The 7,536-nt window shown below is 35.3% G+C and overlaps 2 pseudogenes; both read right to left on the bottom strand.

Annotated features, from left to right (window-relative positions):
- Nucleotides 1-909: 909 nt before the first annotated feature.
- Nucleotides 910-4,653, bottom strand: LOC124461722 (annotated as a pseudogene).
- A 352-nt stretch (nucleotides 4,654-5,005) lies between these two features.
- On the bottom strand, nucleotides 5,006-5,156 carry LOC124461719 (annotated as a pseudogene).
- Nucleotides 5,157-7,536: the final 2,380 nt, after the last annotated feature.

Consider the following 7,536-nt stretch of genomic DNA (forward strand, 5'->3'; position numbering starts at 1 on the left):
TGCAGGATTCTCTGCATATTCATATATGCGGGTAATGGTTGTCTTCAATCTTCCTCTGGCTTTAATGAATGTTTTCATTTCCTCCATGATGAAATACCAAGAAATTTCCACTGCTTGTGTGGACCAAAAATTTCAAGAAATTTCTCCCAGAGATGTGTTCCCTCACGATCTCGTCGATTATATCGATAACAGATACCGATAGGCGAGTGGCGCCACCGTTTGTACGCGCTTTTTCCAATAAGCACGCGATTGTCTATTCGATAGTAGGCCAGAACTATCGACTACTAACTTTGAGGTTAACAATTAATTGCAACCACGTTGCAACAAATTATTAAGCAATGAGTAACAAACAAACAATGCCCAACGATCCGGCTCGAAGGACCAAATTATGATGAACAATAAACCACTGTGTTTAATATCTCATAAGAACTTAACTTTATTTTTACTTCAATGTTACTGAACTGTGTCTGCCACTGCTAGAACACGTCTTGATCGTTCGTTTGCTTGCTTATTACTAAATTTTCAATTCTTACGCAACTACGTAGGACATATAGGTTTATAAAGAGTGACAGAGACAGAGCATACCAGACTGGCGCCAGTATATTCTAGAAAACTTAAGAGAGAATACAAAATCAAAAGCATTGTGAGATGTGCAAGATCATTCATGAGTCCTTGCCTTGCTGCGTATAGCAATGTAAGTTAAATGACAATTGGTTCCTCAACAATTATATATATAACATTTTTTTTCACCCATTAAAATATGAAGAGTAGGAAATTCTCTTAAAGTAAAGTCATTGCGTCACTAAAGAAATGACGATACATTTGGCTACCTAAAAAGGATAGAAATGAACTTATTATTATATGAAATACTCTCCCATATAATAAAAGTACATCAGCAATTTAAAAAAATCGAATTATTAAGCAAAGGATAAGCTTCAGTGGATCGCAGTATGGCAGCTGCTCAACCACTTACAACACCTTGCCTGTTACAAAAGTCGTTTACAATTGATTCTAGGCTTTGTCATTGTATTAAATAATGTCTTAATAAGTAACTAGCGCGGCATCAGGTGATCGAAGATCCTCCCAATTTACTATGTTACAAATAACATTGGCATCACATCCATTGTCGTTTATAAAATAAACTTTTAATGGTTTAGAAGCCATACAATGCAAATTGCCCCTTATTTATCATTGCAGTCCAGCACGGATACGACCTTAGAGGCGTTCAGGCATAATCCAACGGACGTAGCGTCATACCACTGTTCGTTCGAACAAGTATTGTGCCATTTGTCCGTACCTGCGGTTCCTCTCGTACTACGCAGGAATGCTGTCGCAACAACGTTTTGTCATTAGTAGGGTAAAACTAACCTGTCTCACGACGGTCTAAGCCCAGCTCACGTTCCCTTGCATGGGTGAACAATCCAACGCTGAATTTTGCTTCACAATGATAGGAACAGCCGACATCGAAGGATCAAAAAGCCAGTTATCCCTATGGTAAATTTTCTGACACCTCTTGTTAAAAACTCTTTAAGTAAGGAAACAATAAGAGTAGTGGTATTTCATTGGCGATATCAAACACAAGGAATAATATCTCCCACTTATTCTACACCTCTTACGACTCCTTACACTGCCAGATTAGAGTCAAGCTCAAAAGGGTCTTCTTTCCCCGCTAATTATTCCAAGCCCGTTCCCTTGGCTGTGGTTTCGCTAGACAGTAGATAGGGACAGTAGGAATCTCGTTAATCCATTCATGCGCGTCACTAATTAGATGACGAGGCATTTGGCTATCTTCTAAAGATACGAGCAACCAACTACTGGACAATCTCGTATGCATGATTCGCTGCATCATCGGGACAATGAAGTCCCACAGCGCCTACGTACTAAAACAACCTCTTTTTGACAATGTGATGTTTGTACCTTTTTAGATGGAATGCCAAGGTAGAAGGCAAAAGTATAAGATAAACTAGAGGTTAGCACATCTAGCTTCGAGTATACCCAGCACAATACATGAAATATTTGAAAGACGTCACTCCGCCATTTACTGCTCTGACGCTGATTAGTTTGGTATCTTCAGCGATGAGGAGATCTTTTGCAATCAATCGTTTTACCGACTGACCGCTCCAGATTCCTCTCCAGTTGAGTGTAAAGGAATGAAACTCGATTTCACCTGTCACTCCGAAAAATCGCCGCATTTGTGATCTTATGTCAGCTCTGTCGTACCTTTCGACCTTGCGCTGGTGCGTTTAGTCTAAGGAATGTCTGTCTGTCACAATCTGAACGTCTATCACATAAATGTGTTTCTGTCGGATTCCCACCAGGTCCGGTTTATTTAAGCCCGAGTCGCATTTCAGACTTGGTTCGACATGGACAACGGAGCCTTTCCGTTCAAGTCCCCGCTTGACGGCATTTACTACGCTGTTGTGTCTAGCTACCCGCCTCCCGTGCGTATGATAGCATTTTTGCATGATGTGAAAGAGAGTCATAGTTACTCCCGCCGTTGACCCGCGCTTACTTGAATTTCTTCACTTTGACATTCAGAGCACTGGGCAGAATTCACATTGTGTCAACACCCGCTAGGGCCATCACAATGCTTTGTTTTAGTTCAGATTGTTTTAATCTGAATTGATTGTTAATTGATAATCGTTATAATTTAAAAGAACTAATTAAAAATAAGTATTCTTAAAAATTTTAGCAAGAAAGTTCCACAATTGGCTGTCCGAAGTTACGGATCTAATTTGCCGACTTCAGACTTCTAGCCCATCTACCATATCTCTCTGCGAAAGGCTTCCATGGTAGTACGGCTATAAAACAGAAAAGAAAACTCTTTATGGTCGTTCCTGTTGCCAGGATGAGCACGAGGCCCATATTTAATAACAAACGGATACTCAACAGGTTTCGGAATTGGAACCGTATTCCCTTTCGTTCAAAATTATTCAAGTGTTTTATTATTTATTATTTCCTTTGACATTTTTGAAACTTAAAAATTTTCGGCTTTCGCCTTGAACTTAGGACCGACTAACTCGTGATCAACCACTGTTCACACGAAACCCTTCTCCACTTCAGTCCTCCAAGGTCTCATTCGATTATTTGCTACTACCACCAAGATCTGTAGCAATAGCGGCTCCATGCAGGCTTACGCCAAACACTTCTAAGCACACCATTGTACCTTCCTACTCACTAAAGTTTTAAAATTTATATTATAAATAATATAAATCATCTACTTTAGCGGTAATGTATAGGTATACAACTTAAGCGCCATCCATTTTAAGGGCTAATTGCTTCGGCAGGTGAGTTGTTACACACTCCTTAGCGGATTTCGACTTCCATGATCACCGTCCTGCTGTTTTAAGCAACCAACGCCTTTCATGGTTTCTGTATGAGTTGTTAATTTGGGCACCGTAACATTACGTTTGGTTCATCCCACAACGCCAGTTCTGCTTACCAAAAGTGGCCCACTGGGCACAATATATCATAACCTTAAACTTCATATCAAGAAAGTTAAGGTTCTTACCCATTTAAAGTTTGAGTATAGGTTAAGATCGTTTCGACCCTAAGGCCTCTAATCATTCGCTTTACCCGATAAGATTATTTTATATAACATTTAAATGCAGCAGCTATCCTGAGGGAAACTTCGGAAGGAAGTTGGCTACTAGATGGTTCGATTGGTCTTTCGCCCCTATACTCAATTCCGACAATCGATTTGCACGTTAGAACTGTTCGGGTCTTCCATCAGGGTTTCCCCTGACTTCAACCTGATCAAGTATAGTTCACCATCTTTCGGGTCACAGCATATATGCTCAAGGTACGTTCCAGTTAGAGGTATGAATAATATAAATATCATTATACATAACTATATAGAACGCCGCGGGATTGTATTAATTATCTATACTTAGTTAAAAAACTAATCCCATTATTAATCAAGTTAATTATGCTATTAGGTTTATATCCCAATAACTTGCACATATGTTAGACTCCTTGGTCCGTGTTTCAAGACGGGTCCCGAAGGTATCCTGAATCTTTCGCATTGTTAATCATAAAAGTGCATATAAAAAACACAGAAAATCAATGATAATCATGCTATTATATAATTCCGAAAAATTAACGCACTATATTCATATAAATCTATCAACACTTTATCAAATTAATGACATTTATTCTATGTTAAAATGCAAGCAAAATAATTTAAATAAACTATAAGTCATATTTTATGATAAATTTGGTTTATGTTAATAGATTACAATGTCCTTATATGGAAAAAATGCACACTATTATTATAATATTATTAAAATATTAAAACTCTAATGATGAATTTTCCATAATGGATATTCAGGTTCATCGGGCTTAACCTCTAAGCAGTTTCACGTACTATTTAACTCTCTATTCAGAGTTCTTTTTTTTTTTTTTTTTTTTTTTTTTTTTTTTTTTTTAACTCTTTCTATTCATAGTTTCTTTTCAACTTAAATCGTTAATTTCTCATACTAGAATATTGATGCTCCATACACTGCATCTCACATTTGCCATAAAGACAAAGTGACTTAGTGCTGAACTATTTTCTTTTCGCTCGCCGCTACTAAGAAAATCCTTGTTAGTTTCTTTTCCTCCCCTAATTAATATGCTTAAATTCAGGGGGTAGTCCCATATGAGTTGAGGTTGTATATACACACAAATATATTATATAATATATTAAAACCATTGTATACTTTAAGTGAAGAATAATATTATGACACAATTATTTTTTCATTTCATATCATTAATAAGAGGCAATTCTAGATTAAAATTTAATATTTTTTATGCTAGACATTCCTCAGTATTATTTGATTTGAAAAAGAAAATTATACATCTTCGTTTTTCTCATACATATGTGAGCCAATGTGTTTCAATTATTATTAATATTATGAATATACATATATATCCAATAATATACCCTATGCTTTAATATTTCGTAAAATATTAAAACAACTTATTTAGCATAGTCTTACAAGCCTCAATATATGTAGTCCAAGCAGCACTCTAAAATTAATTAAAGTACCATAACAGCATGGACTGCGATATGCGTTCAAAATGTCGATGTTATGTGTCCTGCAGTTCACACGATGACGCACAGTTTGCTGCGTTCTTCATCGACCCATGAGCCGAGTGATCCACCACTTAGAGTGATTATTAAATTGTTTGTTTATTCATTACGGCAATAATATTTTTATTGAAAGAAATTAAAAATACACCATTTTACTGGCATATATCAATTCCTTCAATAAAATCTTAACCCAAACGAATGCTGCGAAATGTCTTAGTTAACATAAGTGATTGAATACTGGACTTGACAAAATTTAAAAACTTGAAATCTAAAGTAAACTATCCATTTATGTAAAACGTTAACCTTAAATGCAGGTACAACATTGTACTGTAGTATGTTCCGAAGATGTAATCGATAGACACCAATTGTACTTTCTTGTTTGAGCTCAGTTTATTGAATAATTCTTAATTCTATAACAATTGTCGACTATAGCTAAGACCGCGTAGCTGCGCTGCTAGTCATGCAGGCAGAGGAGCGGTATGCTTATGTATAAACATACTTATGTATAAATATATAAGTGTTTACATAAAAGTATGTATGTTTATATACCGTCGCAGCGGTAGAGTGAGGATGTATCATATTGCATATTGGGCCAACGCGGCCGCGCGTGTTATATTTGCCGACACAGCAATTGTCCAGCACCATGCACTCATGGGTGGTCATGTTACTTAAGAGGCTAATGCACTTGAATGTTGCGCACATAAATATTGTAACTAATTGCTACAATATGTTTGTATTGTTGTTAATATGTTATTCCAAAACATGCTACATCCCCCTCTTTAGAAAAATAACGTAATTATATGGAGTTATTTTCTAAAAATTTTTTTTTATAAATATAGAAATTTATTTACTTATTGTTGTTTCTTTTTTTTTTTTTATTAAAAATTTTTTTTTTCTTTCGAATGTTTGAGTGTTTGTTTAATGATACATGTGGTAAAATTATATTTGTATATGTATAGTGTCATTAAATGTTGGTAGTTTATTTGTTTAAATTTCTTTCTCTTGTTTTATTGTTATTATTATATTTTTTTTTTTTATATATATTAATTGATTAAGATTTTTAACCTATCTTTATGCACTAATTGTTTCTTATTCTTTGTATCTCTAATTAAAATGTTATCCCTATCTTTTATTTCTTCTATGCTGTATGGGCCTAAATACTTAGATTCTAGCTTATGACCCGTATCATTACGTAATAAAACCTTATCTCCTATTTCTAATTCAATATTTTTTACCTTTCTATCATATATTTCCTTATTCTTCGCTTTGTGCTGTTCTAACATAATTCTTGCTCTTTTATAAGCCTGTTCTAATCTAAATTTTGATTCCTTTGCATAATCCTCTATGTTATATAGTGGATTTATCTTATCAACACTATTAAATTGTTGTGGTAAATTTGAAGTTTTACCGAATACCAACTCATATGGACAATAATCATGTGCCATAGAGGGTGTTGTATTAAAACAATATTCGAAGTATCTTATCCATACATCCCAATCAGTTTTGTCAACTGAAATGTATGATCGTAAAAATTCATTAAGTGTTCGGTGGCTTCGCTCCACAGTGCCTACAGTCTGGTGATGATGTGCAGTTGAAGTTATCTTTTTACTTGCAAGTTTTTGAGTTTCTATATTCTGTTCCCATCTCCGTAATGAACGTCTTCATTGGACCGTACCGCAGAATGAAATCTTCAAATATAGCTTTCGCTACTGTTTTTGCACTTTTGTCTTTAATCGGTATTATTACAAGGTATTTTGTTAGGTCGCAGATTAGAGTTACTGCGTATTCATTTCCGTGTTCTGATGTTGGGAGTGGACCGGTCGTATCCACAATAACCCTATCGAAAGCCTGTTGTGGCGTTTCAGTTATGATTAACGGGGTTTTTGTATGCTTTGTTATCTTTGCTTTTTGACACTTGTTACATTTTTTTATATATTGAGATATATCTCGTGTCATATTTTTCCAATAATAATGCCTTTTTATTTTGGCCATAGTTCTCAATATTCCAGTATGACCTCCTTGTATTGGGTCATCGTGGAACGTAAACAGTATTGCTTCTTTTTCTTTATCATTATTTGATAATAGGGTCACCGGCTTGAGTAGCGCTACTCTTAATGATTGTAAAATTTTATTGCCCATATTTTTAAAAGATTCTATTGAGATAGTTTCAAAGATCTTTTCGCTCGGTGCCACTTTGACTTGACTTATGTTAAGTATACCGGCTTCCTTTTCGAGCCTTTGAAAAAATTGACCTAAGTCGAGAATTCCATTGGTATACATATCGCAAATGTCAATTCTTGCTATAACTTTCTTGCCATGTTTGAATGTGGTTAAAGAATCAGTTATTCGCAAGGTCACTACTTTTCGTACTTCGTCATTTACAATGACGTCATATACGTTGGGCTTAGAAGCATTAAGAGATTGTTTTTGCAAATCTTTTTTTTCTTTTTCGTTCCCTGCGC

The sequence above is a fragment of the Drosophila willistoni genome, unplaced genomic scaffold (genome assembly GCF_018902025.1).
Source record: "Drosophila willistoni isolate 14030-0811.24 unplaced genomic scaffold, UCI_dwil_1.1 Seg608, whole genome shotgun sequence".
NCBI lineage: Eukaryota > Metazoa > Arthropoda > Insecta > Diptera > Drosophilidae > Drosophila > Drosophila willistoni.